Below are 16,925 nucleotides of genomic sequence, written 5' to 3' on the forward strand. Positions count from 1 at the left end.
GAGTGAGTGTATATGTTCTTACATATATACTTTATATTCAAAACAAATTTACAGAGGGAGAAAAAAATGCGGATTTTCAATCTGAAAAATAATATTTTCCCTATTGAAGGAATAAATTTCTTTAGAGGTGAAATAAAGATATTTTAATTTGGTTTATCTGGAATTGTTTGGTTCTTTTCTTTTTGTGTGTGTGTGTATGTGTGTGGAGTTGGAGTGTTCTGAAAGAAAGAGGCACCACACAGCTATATAGACATGGTATATATATGTTGCTTGTGTAGATATATTGTGTGAAAAATATCTGCATTTTCACATTAATATCATCGTCGTCATTTCACATCCTTTTTTTTTCCCCATGCTGGCATGGGTTGGAAGGTTTGTCAAGAACAGACGAGCCAGGGGGCTCTGCTAGATTCTATGTCTGATTTGCCATGGTTTCAACAGATATCACCATCATCGTTTAACGTCCGCTTTCCATGCTGTCATGGGTCGGACGGTTTTACAGGAGCTGACCAGGCAGAGGACTACACCAGACTTCTGTGTCTTTTTTGGCACAGTTTTTACGGTTGGATGCCCAACAAACAAACACACACATGACAGGCTTTTTTCAGTTTCCATCTACAAGGCTTTGGTCGGCCTGGGGCTATAGAAGACACTTGCCCAAAGTGTGATGCATGGAACCATGTGGTTGGAAAGCAAACTTCTCACCATGGAGCCATGACTGCACCTACATGACTCTCTCTCATTCATTTTACATGTTTTTCTTTTCCACACCAACATGGGTTAGATGAATACTCGTTGTTTTAGTATTTTATAGCTGAATGCCCTTCCTATTATTGCTAAATATCAAAAATCCCTGTTTGCACTTTTGAAATCTGGTTACTTAACCATTTTGATACCAATGTCTTGTTTTCATAAGTTTTGAATTAAAATCTTCCACCAAACCTTAGTCACAATTTATGTTCCTAACACTAGCTGAATGATAACAAAGTTATTTTACTAAATTCTTTGTTATATTCAAAATCAATTGAAAGAAAAACAGAGCATCTCAACAGAAAATATGGTAACCAAAGGGTTCAACAATTCCACTGTATCTGTTGTAACTCAGTGACAAGTTTTCATAAACCCTGCTGTCATTGAGACATGTTCAGACCTGATTTCTTCCTATTGAACTTTGTACCTGTGAATCTGCTGTATTGTTGGTATTTTAGCTTTAGACACGTCTTAACCCTTTTTGTTAACATATTTAGATCACTTTAACCCTTTTGTTACCATAGTCGGTGAGCTGGCAGAAACGTCAGCACGCCGGGCGAAATGCTTAGCGGTATTTCGTCTGTCTTTTCATTCTGAGTTCAAATTCCGCCGAGGTCAACTTCAATGCTATTAAACTGGTTTTTGGAACAGAAATCAACATGGAGATAGGTTTTAATTTGGATCATTTTAACCCTTTTGTTAGCATAATTCTATTAAAATATATTGCCTGCATTTCAATTACTTTGAATATAACGAGCAAATTAGTAAGATAACTTTATTGTTGCTAAGCTGGTGACTGGAACATCACTGAACATAGAATTTAAATAGAAGGCTTTAATTTAAATCACCACCACCACTTGATAACTGGTGTTGTGTGGTTACATCCCTATAACTTAGCAGTCCAGCAATAGAGACCAATAGAATAAGTTCCAGGCTTAAATAAAAAAAAGTACTGGGATCTTCACATTCAACTGAAAATTCTTCAGTGTAGTGCTCCAGTATGGCCACAGTTTAAGGACTGAAACAAGTGAAAGCTAAAAGGCAAAGACGCATTCCACCCAAGCAGGCAGGGAAAATGGCTGTTAAATGATAATGATGATGATGATGATGATGACAAAGCATGTGTGTGTGTGTGTGTGTGTGTGTGTGTGTGTGTGTGTGTGTGTGTAAAAAACAACAAAGCCATCATTAATGACATTTAAATCAATTCGTTTGTCATTCGTTAAGTACATCTGGCTAATATATTTCAATAATTACTGCATGGACGGTGTAGCAGCTGCCATAATAACTTTAGACAAGGAGTTTTTCTAAGCTGAAACTTCCAACTTCCTTTGGCTACTTTCAATCTGTCCATTGCTTTTATCTTTTACTCGCTGCAGCCATTGGACTGTGGCCATGCTGGGGCACTGTCTTGAAGGGTTTCTGGTCAAAGAAATCAACCCCAGGACTTATTCTTTAAGCCTGATAATCATTCTATCTGTTTCATTTGCTAAGCCACTAAGTTAAAGGGATATAAACAAACCAACACTGGATGTCAAGCAGGAGTGGGGGACAGACACAAAGACACTTGACTTCTACACACTTTACATCTCTCAAAGATTAAAGCAGAGATGATTTTTTAAATGAGAATATCTGAAAATAAACAATACTAAACACGAACCCAGCCACTCTCAAAAATTAAGTAAAAAAACTAGAAAAATAATCCAGAATCCTTGTCTGGTACTGGATCGATCCCAAAATCTGATCAGTTTGTGCCAGTCACGAGGTTAAACATCCCTAAAAGTTTCATTCGAGTCCATCCGGTGGTTCTTGAGATATCTTGTCCATGGAGAAACAAGTACAACTGAAAACAATCCCTGCACTTTTGCTAAAGGAGAGGTAACAATCACATTACCAAAATCTCAAAGTGACAAGACAATGCTTGATTAGTTTGAATTAATAAGTATTTCATTTGAACAACGCCTTAGCTAGGAGTGGTTTCTGGTGAGAATACAGAGTATTTTAAGAACACTCCTTTGAAACATTAAGCAGAGTACAAAAAAAAAGTGTGTAGTTAGAATCAGTCGAAGAACATTGCGTTTAGTGTCAGTGAATGTGCTTACAAAATAAATACCTCCAATGACTCATCCACGTGAGCCACAGGCATCATCAACAGCATCAACAGCATCTGATGTGCACCTTTCCATACTTGCATGGCCATGGGAAATATCACCTTGCAAGTTACAAACTCACTTGTATAATGATGATGATGATGATGATGATGATGATGATGCACATTTACAACCATCACATGTCAAACAAGAGTGCAAACATACACACATATACATATATATATACATATATATATATACACATACGTGTATATGTCAGGGTTCTTTTAGCTTCTGACTATCAAAACACTCGCAAATCTTTGGTTGGCCTGAGGTTTTAGTAGAAGAGACTTGCCCAAGCTGTCGCACAGTGGGACTGAACACAACACCATATGGTTGGGAAGCATGCTGCTTAACCCTGCAACCATGCCTGTGGCCTAAAAGATAATTCTGTCCTTAAAACGAATAAACTCACTGGCTTTGAAGATTCTCTTTTGTTTGACAATCATGTGGTTCTGCTACATTGACAAAAGGAATAAGGTTTAAACTGAATATTCCAATGTATATAGAATATCAGCTGCCTCAGAAATTAATATTGTCTCCAGTAACAGAGGTACAGGTATATGGATCCATGATAAACAAACTAATAATCAATCATTAGAAGAATATTATAGACATGATGAAAACATCAATGAGCTACAGATTTCTAGGGGCAGTCTAACTTAGGAAGAATAGATCTATTCCTTGGGTTGGTAATTTTGAAGTAGATAAAAAAAACTATTAGAAGGAATATAATCTGGCATAATCCACCCAAGAGAAAAATTGCATTCTGAAGGTTTTCTTTGAAATATGTAGTAGGATTTGCCACTGGGGCATAGGTACTAGTAATTATTTAGCAAAAACACTGTCAAACTTTCATATTCCACAACTCCAAACTAAGTAGCTGTTACAGCAGTCACAAATAGAGCGAAATTAAATAGGTAAGATGTTAGTACATAATGTAAGTCCTGTAGCTGACATGGGGCTTACTTGGGTGATTTTTATAATTTATTATTATTTATGAATATTTATTCATCATCGTCATCATCATCACAGAGCCACAGATGTGCTGGTAATACTAGGAATAGAAAAATTGATGGTCCCAGTATCAATCAAACAACAATAATAGATTCAAATTTTCTATCTCATTAGCAGAATACATTTTTAACTTAAAATCAAAAAAGGGGGAAACATTCAAACTGCATTGGTCTATTGTTAATTCAGCCTTTCCTTGCCAGGGAAAAGGTCATGAGTGTTGGTCATGTCTACATGAAACTCTTGCAATCCTTGCGACTGATACCACAAACTAACAAACGTAACGAACTGCTTATAAAGTGCAGACACCAATTAAAGTAGTTATTCTCAAACTACTTTGCACAGAGTCGATGTTTATTCCTTTCACCAACCATAGATTAAAAACATGTTCTTATACGTTTTCGATCTGACTATATTTTATATTCAGGAATACTTAGAAGCGTCCAATATTTAATTTAATATATTTTTCCATTTATCTGTCTGTAGTTTTCCTCGTGTAATATTTAGCATGTGAGTCATGCCTACTAAGCTGCTGTCAAATATAAACAGAAATATATAAATTTATAATATATATATGTGTATATATATATATATATATATATATATATATATATATATATATACATATATATATATATATATACGCACACATATATATATATATATATATAGCTTCCTATCTATTTATATAGCTTCCTATCTGTTTATTTATATTTATTGAGCTTATAATTCTAGCATTCAATTCATGTCACAGTAAAATTCGTCGCCTGCAACATCTACCGACCCTTTCTACCTCTTTGAAAAAAAAAAAAAGGTTTTCAATAAAAAAAAATTTTTTAAAAAAGAATTTTCATGATTTTGCAATATATCGAAATATTTCTAAATTTAACCTTGATTATATATATTTAATCCTCATTTTGATTTTCATTCTAACTATTCACATACGTATTAACTTATCTTGATTACAGTCACTGCTTATATTCCGTTTTGCTATTATTCATCTTCCATTGTCCCATACTTTTTAATATATAATTAACATCATGTTTTGTATGTATTTATCTGTCGGTATATATTGGATTTTATCATTTATAATCTTCATCATTGCTGTTGTTGTTGCTTGCATCATCACATCACTATTATTAGTATTATTGTTATTATTGTTATTATACAGGCGCAAGAGTGGCTGCGTGGTAAGTTGCTTGCTTCTCAACCACGTGTCTTTTACGATAGCCTCAGGTCGACCGGGTTGGTCTGGTATAGCAGTACTTCCAGGATTCAGCCCATCTCCCACCCGGGGGATAAAATAAATTATTATTATTATTATTATTATTCAGGCTCAAGCTGGCAGAATCGGCATCATGCTTAGCGGTATTTCGCCAGTTCCTGCATTCTGAGTTCAAATTCTGCTAGGATCGACTTTGCCTTCCATCCTTTCGGGGTCGATAAATTAAGTACCAGTGAAATACTGGGGTCGATATAATTGACTAGTCCCCTCCCCTTAAATTTCAGGCCTTGTGCTTTTAGTAGAAAGGATTATTATTATTATTATTATTTATTTATTTATTGGTTTAAGGTGGAGAGCTGGCAGAATCACTACCACCCTGAGCAAAATGCTTCTGAGTTCAAATTCTGCCGAGGTTGACCTTTGTCTTTCATCCTTTCAGGGTCACTAAAATAAATACCAGTTGAGTACTGGGGTTAATGTAATCAACTAGACCATCATCCCCACCCTCAAAATCTCAAGCCTTCTGCCTATAATAAAATGGATTATTGGTCTATTGGTTAAGCATTTAAGCAATTAATTGATTGATTGATTAAGCATTCAATTAATCAATCAGTCAGCTGTTTGCCAAAGTCCTTTTGTTGCCATTCACCACCTCATTAATGAGTAGCCCTCTTACATTCTAAAGGTAAACCTGATGCTCCCACTACAGACCCGTAATGCCTTTTTTTTTTTAAGTGGTATCAAGGAGAACTGCAGTTAAGGAGGTGATGGGTGGTGATGAGTGTCTTGATGAAGAAGGAAATTGGGTATATATATATATATATATATATATATATATATATATATATATATATATATATACATACACACACGTATATATACACTGACATCAACTATTCTGCTTATATGTCTGTACACACCTTTGAATGCAGTGTATGCCAGAAGATTTGCAAATCCAACAGAGGCCTCAAAAGACATTTTAAGATCCACAAAGAGCAGAACTTATCTGCAGCTTTTGGTGGTCCAAATCAAATATGCAGTCTATGTGGGTGTCTTTCCAGAACATTGTCTGGTTTAAAAAGCCACATCAGACGCCATGAAAGGGCTAAGGTGTGGGTACAGGAGATGGTCAAACTCTGTATAAGGAGTAGACGACCACCATACACAGACACAACTCTACCAAGACTCAGTTTCACCAAGGCACGTGAGTTTTCTCAAAAATGCAAAATAACCAGTTGACCTGGTTCTTTGTCATCACCTCCATAAGACTTGGCATCCTGAGATCAGCCTTCACCACTACATCCCATGTCTCCCTGGGGTGTCAACTCTTCTGTAAGCTCCACCCACATTTAGTAACCAGCACTTCTTTAAACATCTGTCCTCATCCAAACACATCACAGTCTTCTTTCTTGCCCACTACATCCGATTCCTCTCATCATCATCATCATTTAACGTCCCCTTTCCATGCTGGCATGGGTTGGACAGTTTGACTGAAAACTGGTAAGCTGCACCAGGTTCCAATCTGATCTGGCAAGGTTTCTACAGCTGGATGCCCTCCCTAATGCCAACCACTCCCAAAGTGCAGTGGGTGCTTTTTACATGCCACCAACACAGGGGCCAGTTATGAAACACCAGCATTGGCCACAACTACGATCTCGCTTGGCTTGACAGGTTTTCTTAAGTATGGCGGCCCAAAGTTCAAAGGGTGCTGATGCCAACCACCTTACAAAGTGTACTGCATGCTTTTTATGTGGCACCAGCAGCAGTGGGGTCACCAGGGACAGTGTCAGATGAGAGACCCTTTCCTCGACTGAGTAGTACTGAGGCAGATGGCTTTGTGCCAGGAGATGAAAAAAGTTATAGTATGAGAGGGGGAGGAGAGAAACAGGTTGCAGTTGAGGATGGATACGAGTACCTCAGTTGGACGAAGGGAGAGCAAAGGGGAAAGGAGAACAAAGGGGAAAGGAGAGAAGCAGGTGAAGAAGGTGTCAGCGTGACCCACAAGTTATATTTCTGCTGCTTTTAAATAAACTCTGTGTGTGTGTGTGTGTGTGTGTGTATGTATGTATGTGTGTATGTATGTATGTATGTGTAAACCTGGACACATTTTTTTTCTTTCTCTGTTTCTCTCAAAGACATAAACTCAGAATGTCAAAGACTTCTCCATTTTTCATGAGCGTCAAACGAATACACTTTGTTTGTTGTTCCCTCACCTGTCTTTGTCTTTTGTTTTCCGTACATTTAAATCATACACACACACACACATATGTACACGCATATATACATATATATATATATATAATTGTTAAAGAGGACAACAAACATTAAGGCAAGATAAACATCTCAAGTCATACACATTATTATTATTAATGGGAATCATCATCATCATCATCATCGTTTAACGTCCGCTTTCCATGCTAGCATGGGTTGGACGATTTGACTGAGGACTGGTGAACCAGAAGGCTGCACCAGGCTCCAATCTGATTTGGCAGAATTTCTACAGCTGGATGCCCTTCCTAATGCCAACCACTCCGAGAGTGTAGTGGGTTCTTTTACATGCCACTGGCACGAAGGCCAGCCAGGCGGTACTGGCAATGGCCACGCTCAAAATGGTGTATTTTACATGCCACCCGCACAAGAGCCAGTCCAGGAGCACTGGCAACGATCTCGCTCGAAAGTCCTTACACATGCCACGGGCACAAGTGCTAGAAAGGCGACGCTGGGCACAGGTGCCATCACGATTTCGCTTTCACTTGCCCCAACAGGTCTTCGGAAGCAAAGTTTCGTGTCCAATGAAGGAGACGATGTTGGCATGGGTGCCAGTCGTCGAATTTAGTTCGATTTCGATTTTACTTGCCTCAACAGGTCTTCGCAAGCCGAGTTTAGTGTCCAATGAAGGAAAGGAACGCATAAGCAGGCTGGCTACACCCCTGGCAGAGGCCTTGGATTTAGGTCTCACTTGGCTTACCGGGTCTTCTCACGCACAGCATATTTCCAAAGGTCTCGGTCAGAAGTCATCACCTTGGTGAGGCCCAATGTTCGAAAGTCTTGCCTCACCACCTCATCCCAGGTCTTCCTGGGCCTACCTCTTCCACAGGTTCCCTCAACTGCTAGGGTGTGGCACTTTTTCACAGCTATCCATTCTCGCCAAATGACCATACCAACGCAATCATCTCTCTTGCACACCACAACTGATGCTTCTTAGGTTCAACTTTTCTCTCGAGGTACTTACACTCTGTCTAGTATGCACACTGACATTACACATCCATCGGAGCATACTGGCTTCATTCCTTGCGAGCCTATGCATGTCTTCAGCAGTCACGGCCCATGTTTCACTGCCATGAAGCATGGCTGTTCATACACATGCGTCATACAGTCTGCCTTTTACTCTGAGAGAGAGACCCTTTGTCACCAGCAGAGGTAAGAGCTCTCTGAACTTTGCCCAGGCTATTCTTATTCTAGCAGCTACACTTTCAGCGCACCCTCCCCCACTACTAACTTGGTCACCTAGATAGCGGAAGCTATCAACTACATCTAGTTTTTCTCCCTGGAATGTGGCAGAAGTTGTTTTCTACACATTTACAGTGTTTATAGCTCCTGAACATCTGCTACATACAAAAACTAACTTCCTAGTTAACCTTCCTTTGATATTGCTGCACCTCTTATGTGTCCATAGCTTGCACTGGGTGCATCTTATAGAGTTTCTACCTACGCCTTTTCTACCTTCCTACTTATTAGGACTTTGGTCTTAGGTAGGTTGATTCTAAGGCACTTTGATTATAGTCTTTGCTTCCACACCTGAAACTTCTCCTCTAGTTCTGATAGTGACACAGAAATTAGTGCAAGGTCATCAGCATGGAGGGGCTCCCAGGGGCATTCTGTCTTGAATTCCTCTGTTATAGCCTGGAGGACTATGATAAATAGGAGGGCACTGAGGACAGAACCTTGGTGTACCCCTACCTCTACCCGGAATTCTTCACTGTACTCATTGCCAACCCTCACCTTACTGACAGTGTCTCTGTACATGGCTTGCACAGCTCTCACTAACCATTCTTCAATCCCTAGTTTCCTCATTGACCATCAGATAATGGTGTTTACATACCGAAGGGCTTGGTAAAAATTATTAATTATTAATTTATTAATAAATTGATAATCCTTTACCCTTTTATTTGTATATATATATATACATATATATATACACATCTATACATACACATGTATGTATATATATATATATATATATACATACATATATATACACATATATATATATACACATATATATACATATACATACATGTATGCATATATGTATACACATGCATATACATATACATATATACGCATGTATTTATACACATACACACACATACATATGTATTTATACACAAATACACACATATACATATGTATATATACATACATGCATAAACACACACACACACACACACACATATATATATATATATATATATATATATATATATATATATATATATATATATATGTATATATATATATATACATCATTATCATCTTCATAAAGGCATTCATAAATAGATGTACATTTAACATCAACATCATTTAATGTCCACTCTTCCAATCTGGCATGGGTCAGGTGGAATTTCTCGAAGTGGATTTTCTGCAGCTAGATGCATTTCCTGTCACCAACGCTCACCTGTTTCCAAGAAAGGTAACAATTCTCTCCTCGGTCAAAAACTGTTTCATGGAAGAATGGAAACAAAACAACCCCACAGATATAACAATGATGCTGACTTACAAGCACCAGAGCATGTCTCAACAAAGGTGCACACAAACATATACATACATACATACATATGTATTCACACGCACATATATATCATATGTATGCCTACATACAAGTTCCTTTCAGTTTCATCTACCAAATTTACTCACAAGACTTTCGCTAGATCAGGGCTACAGTAGGAGCCTCTTGCCCAAAGTGCCATGCACTGGGATCGATCCTACGTCCACACAGTTGGGAAGCAGGCTTCTTAACCACAGAGCCATGCCTGCACCTATATATATATATATACACACACACACTCATATACATGTAAGTATACACACATATATATATACACATGTCTATACATGCATATATATATACACAGATATATACATACATATGTCTATACATGCATATATATACATAAATATACATATCTCTAAATATACTCATAGATATACATATATAGGCATTCATATATATATATATATATATATATATATATATATGTGTGTGTGTGTGTGTGTGTGTGTGTGTGTGTGTGTGTGTGTGTGTACATACACATTCATACTATATATATAAAATAAATACATACACATTCATACTATATATACCCACAAATACACACACATATATACACATGCATACATATATATAGATATGTATACCCACACACATACACATATTTATGCATATATATATATTTATTTATTTATTTATATATATATATATTTAGACATACATGTCCATTTTCAACCGCATATATTCATATATATATATATATATATATATACACACACATATTTTATCAAATGATGTTTGCAAATAACAAAGAAAGAAATGGAATACATAGGGATAACGGCGAGACAATACATACCTGCTGTCATATGCAGTGTCCTGTCCAAGAGAAAAGACCCTGAAATTGGTCTCAAGTGGAAGGGCCAAAGTGTCCTGTACAGATGACCTGGTCTAATTTTGTCCGGACTGGTTGGAGGTGAGAGAGTATCTTCTATCCTAAGCAGAACCGTACCACGTTCAATTCCAGTCAGTCAATAAAGAATCCTTTAGTTTTGAAATCTCACTCTTCCTACATTATATATATACATATATCTATATACATATATCTATATACATATACATATATATACAGTACTGTAGCTTTATTTGAAAAATTTAATTAATTCATTAAATTTTAATTAATTTGATCACATGAAAACGGTTATTATTTTACAGCTCTTAGCTTTTTCTTTGCCGGGGGTCTGTTCCGTTGTAGCTGAACACGAAAAGGTTAAGGCGGACATTGAGGAAAATAATTAAAAATTAAAATCGCCTGAACCAGCAAAGCCCCCTTTTAATGAATGGAAAATCTGGAGCGAAGAACCAACAGCTTCGAACGGGCGATTTAAAGAAGTTAGTTACATTTTTATATTTGTGTTTTTCTACAATTATTATATCTGTCATGTGTTGTCCGTGTGTCTGCCTGGTGCCACTGTGTTTATATACACACATATATACACACATACATACATATACATATATATATATGTATATATATATATAACCACGCACCCACAATTTAAATGAATCACTTGCTGTTTTGTTGGTTCGTCGGCGGCGGCGGAGGAGCGGAGGAGGGGGGGATCTTGGAGTTGTTTTTAGTTCCTCTTTGAGACAAGTTGGAAGCAGATTATTGCGTATCCTTTTTTAGCAGACAGGCTGTGATACAAAGGGGGTTGTTGGCAAAGTGTGTTTAAAAAAAGTTTCAAGAGGACAGTGTCGTGGAAAAAAGAGCCTTTTTCCTAATGCGATCTCATGCTACTGCAATAGAGTGGCTCACTGCCACCCACTCCGCCCCTTTCCCCCCCTCTCCCCCAATGTAAACATAAGGGAGGTAATCCACTCGGCTTGCCCTCTCTACAGCTTGGAAGCCAGGACTTTTAAAATTACACACACACACATACATATGTATATATATATATATGTGAATAAATATATTGATATATGTGTATATGCAAATATATATATATTTATGTGCGTGTGTGTAATTATATATACATACATACATACACACACACACACATATATATATATATATATTGTCTAAATGTCCATATTGTATATTTAGTTAAAATCATATGTTGTTATAATTAATATTATTGAATAAAAAAAACATTACAAATAAAGTATTATTATTGTGGTGGTTGTTGTTATGCACGCAATACATTAGGCGCAAAGTGTTAGTGTCTTTGTGTATGTCTATATACACATGTCTATATATATGTGTGTGTGTGTGTGTGTGTGACGCGTGTTTATGTCTGTATGTGTGTAATTCCAGACTAAAAACGGAAATTATTTTATTTCTGAATTCCTAAAAAGTTGATGTACAAACTATCAACTGAAATATGATTCAATTGAAAAACAGGACAAGAGAAAAACATTGAGACTAAGAGAATAAAGAGGCATACATTTTGCTCTGACGTGGAAGAAATTACGACCATCGATGTTTTTCGCTTGTCACCGGTCTCTTTGTTGTTAAGGCTTTGATCTTTCCTGTAAAATTCTCTGTTTACATTTTGCTTGATACGGTCTTAGTTCCACGCCTTGGCACGCTTTGGATTATATTCACTGATTCTGTTCTTCGTTTGGCGAGATACAATATTGGTGGATTACACACACATACATAGATAACATACATACATAGTATATGTGTGTGTGTGTCATTTTATATAAATGTACATACATAGTTGTTTGGTAAAGAGGTGTGATTCGTAACCACGTGCTTACGAATTCGATTCCATTGCGTAGCAAGTGTCTTCTCCCGTGGCCCCTGGTCGACACGTATCCTATGTTTACAGTTTAGTTGACGGAAACTGTGCGGAATCTCGTGTGTGGCAGTGACTGTTGATTTGCTTTCCCTAATGTCAGATTGTAATCTAGCCATTCGGTGGACAGAAATCGATAAAATAAGTCCTACTCAAAATGAAGATTAAGTTCAATATGACAAATTTAAACTGTCTTAAATAGCACCACAGCATGAATGCAGTCTCGTAACTAAAATCAGTAGAAGTTATACATACATAGACAAAGCCTGCTTTGGATTGTGAAGAAGTTCTCTAGAGGATGGTATGGCTGTATGGGTAAGAAGTTCACCAAGGCTTGGTTCTCAGCTCTCTCTTGTTTATCACAGTAACTCCAGGCCTTAACAGAGGAATTCAAAACCGGCTGTGTGTATAACACAAGTAAGACTCAAAAGAGATCTAAGGAAGAATGTGACGATCGAGAAGGTGAATGACAATGACCTTATTCTGTGCACAGTCTGTGACAGACGATGCCTTTCTTTTGCTGGGCTCAAATCTAATTTGTGAACCCATGAAAAACAAACCTCCACCAACTATTCTGCCTATATATTTGAGCACACGTTTGAATGCAGTGTATGGCAGAAGGTTTGCAAATCTAATGGAGGCCTCAAAAGACATTTAAAGATCCACAAAGATCAGAACTTATCTGCAGCTCTTGGTGGTCCAAATCGGATGTGCAATCTAAGTGGGTGTCTTTTCAAAATATTGTCTGGTTTAAAAAGCCACATCAGATACCATAATGGTTCTAAGGTGTGGGTACAGGAGGTGGTCAAACTCTGCATAAGGCGTAGACAACCACCATATATATATGTGTGTGTGTGTGTGTGTATCATCATCATCGTTGAACATCCGCCTGCTAGCATGGGTGAGACGGTTTCACAAGAGCTGGCCTGCACCAGACTTCTGTGATTGTTTTGGTAGGATTTTTACAGCTGGATGCCCTTCCTAAAATCAACCATTCAGCAGAATATATATATATATATATCAGTGGGTTGCTATATACTGAAATTGAATAGTGGTGGTCATCTTATCAGAATTTCTATCTAATTCAATATGAGATGAAGTGTGCTGCATACATTGATTAATAGGCTTTATTGATCTTCATATGTATCTTCTATTTAGCATTATCTATACAATTTTTGTCTATGCTTGAGGCTAACCATGATCATTTGGATCATTTTGGATCCCACAACTTTAGTCTACTCTGTGGGGCAGTTGTTGTTAGGAAGGGCATCTAACTGTACAAATCATGTCAAAATAGACACTGAAGCTTGGTGCAGTCTTCTGTCTAGCCAGCCCCTGCCAAACCATCCAACTCATGTCAGCATGGAAAGCATCCCTTGCATGATGATGATGATGATACGTGTTGAAAAAAAATGGAGGCAGAGTAAAGTGTGACACATGACCAAACTGAAGCTCAGTAATGGGCTCCACAATCCACACCAGTATCTCGTAAAACAACACAGTGGACACCAAACTTGGGATAGGCTAGAGTGCAGAGTACAAGCCAAATAATAGGCAGAAAACAGGTGTGGTATTCAAAGATTTGTAGGACATGCACATGTTTTAGCAACGTGCTGAAATAATAGCATAAGTAGAAACATTATATGCAATCATGTCCTACCATAAATAAAAAAATCTATTTTGAAACTCCAGATATATAAACATTTCCCTATTAAGCAAATGTTGAAGACTTGCAAGTCACCAAAATAGCAAATATCAAGCAAGTCTGAACAGGGCTATGTCCTTTTCGAAACCAAAATATGAGAGAGGCTTGGCACGGTTCTGACATGCATGATGTGGTGCTTTATCAGTTATTTATCTGACCTGCGACGTTTTCATCATTTGCATAGCAGGGAAAAGATTATATATTCGGAGTTTCCACATAGATTGCTGCATTTATGGCAAGACACTGATGAGGTGAAATGCAGGACTGAATAATGTTTCTACATGTTTTATAATTAATTCAGAAGGTTGCTGAAATACGTGTATGTCCTGTAAAGCTTTGAACACCATACTTGTTTTCTGCTTACTATATACATATATGACAAATAATTTTTTTTTTTGTTGTTGTTATGAGTAACAAATATACAACTAGTATTCCAGCAAGTGTTTGGCCCAAAAAATAATGAGGAATGAATACAAGTAGTGCTTTTAGATTCTTAATAAAATGCAAAAACATATGCGTGTAAACACCTGTGTGTGTGTGTGCATGTGTGTGTGTGTGTGTGTGTTTGTGTTATGTCTGAATTCAAAAGCAAGAAAAATAGGGTAAAATTTCTCATTTATAAATAATAAAAAGACAACATGAGCAATAGTTTTATTGAAGTAAAAAAAGGAAGTGGTTTCTATAGAATTTTATTATCTATGGCTGCTTTATTGACTGACCTTTCACTAAACACAGTATCTTATGCCTTAAACAGATACAACCAGTCTATGTCAGGTTGGCTATGAAAGTATGTCCCAAAAACAGAAGGAAAAAAAAGGCATCCAGTGCATTCTGTAAAGTGGTTGATGTAAGGGAGGGACATCTCACCATAGAAAGCCGATTTGAAAATTGAGGCAACATGATGTGGTTCTCCAACCCATGCCAGCATAGAAAGCAGACATAAATATGATGAGATGGTGGAGGGTGTTGGGGTGGGGGTGGGGGGTACAGGGAAGTTGTGACAGTGGCTGGGGTGCGTGATAATGCTATTGTTGTTGGTGGTGGTGCTGATGCCTCAGCAAGTAAACTGAAGTCTGTAACTTCACTGAGGAAATCTGATCCCACATAAGTTTGTTCACACACACATATATATATATATATGTATATATATATACACACGATGGATTTCTTTCAGTTTCTGCCTATGAAATCCACTAACAAAGCTTTGGTTGGTCCATGGCTACAGTAGAAGACACTTGCCCAAGGTGCCACACAGTGGGACTGAACCCGGCACCATGTGGTTGGGAAGCAATCTTCTTACCACACAGCCACTCCTGCACCCATATGCATATTTAAAAAATTAAAATTTAAAAGATATTTGAAATAATTTGGGGCATCAATCAAGTCATGTATTTGCAGAAAAGGCCATAGTTGGTTCTTGGGACTTATTTGAATGAAACAGGAAGGAGAAAAGGCAAAGCTGACCAGGGTACAATTTGAAGTCAGATTGCAGTAAAATGAATGCTGCATGGTAAATTGTCCATTGCTCTACCAATTCTGGAGCCTCTCTGTCAGTACTCACTCTGCTAGAAATAGCAACAAAATCTCCTTCAAAACACCCTTGCTGCCTCATTTTCCTTGTTCAGGTTCCGTGCTAACAATGGTTAGACTCATCCAACACATGACGTGTGTATGTGTGTGTGTGTGCGTGCGTGCACACGTGTGTGTTTGTATAATATATATTTATGTTTATGTATATGTGTGCGTGCATATGTGTGTGTGTAATACATATTTATGTTTATGTATGTGTGTGTGTGTAATACATATTTATGTTTATGTATGTGTGTGTGTGTAATATATATTTATGTTTATGTATGTGTTTGTGTGTAATATATATTTGTGTGTGTGTGTATTTGTGTAGATCTTTGCTGTTAAGCATTTCACCTTAGCATGCTAATGTTTCTGCCAAAGCAGAAATGTATGGAAGGACAATGGCATCATCAAACTGTTGGAGATGTTATGAAAAACATCAGCTTCATCATTTCTTGTAATTAAGGTAAAAATTGTGCGGCATTTTTTCAGACTCAATTATGTTCTGATTTCAAATGTTGTTCAGGTTGACTTTACTTTGCATCCTTTTGGGGGTCAATAACAGAAGTATCAGTTAAGAACTGGGGGCAATGGGACTGACTTCTTCCCCCAAATCTGCTAGCCTTGTACCAACATTTAAGACTACTGAATTGTCTATGAGCTGATGTGTGTCGTGTGTGTGTGTGCTGTGTGCATGTGCATGTGTGTGTTGTCAGCATACATGTGCATGTTATGTGTTGGTGTTCTGTGTGTGCATGTGTTGTTGTTGCATGTGTGTGTGTGTTACACGTGTGCATGTCTTGTGTAAGTATGTGAGTGTGTGTTGTGTAAGTACGTGTGCATGTGTGTGTGTGTTACAAGTGTGCATGTCTTGTGTAAGTATGTGAGTGTGTGTTGTGTAAGTATGTGTGTGTTGTGTGTGTTAAAGCTACGATATTTA

General features: G+C 37.4%; 1 protein-coding gene across 1 annotated transcript in view; it reads right to left on the minus strand.

Annotated features, from left to right (window-relative positions):
* The window catches only part of LOC128249411 (uncharacterized), a 33,081-nt gene extending 21,310 nt beyond the window's left edge, over positions 1-11,771 (minus strand). The window contains exon 1 of the mRNA XM_089363177.1: positions 10,767-11,771. The gene's annotated coding sequence lies outside the window, so the exon portion shown is untranslated. The remainder of the gene's footprint in view (positions 1-10,766) is intronic.
* Positions 11,772-16,925: the final 5,154 nt, after the last annotated feature.

Source organism: Octopus bimaculoides, chromosome 14 (genome assembly GCF_046866305.1).
Source record: "Octopus bimaculoides isolate indiv1 chromosome 14, ASM4686630v1, whole genome shotgun sequence".
NCBI lineage: Eukaryota > Metazoa > Mollusca > Cephalopoda > Octopoda > Octopodidae > Octopus > Octopus bimaculoides.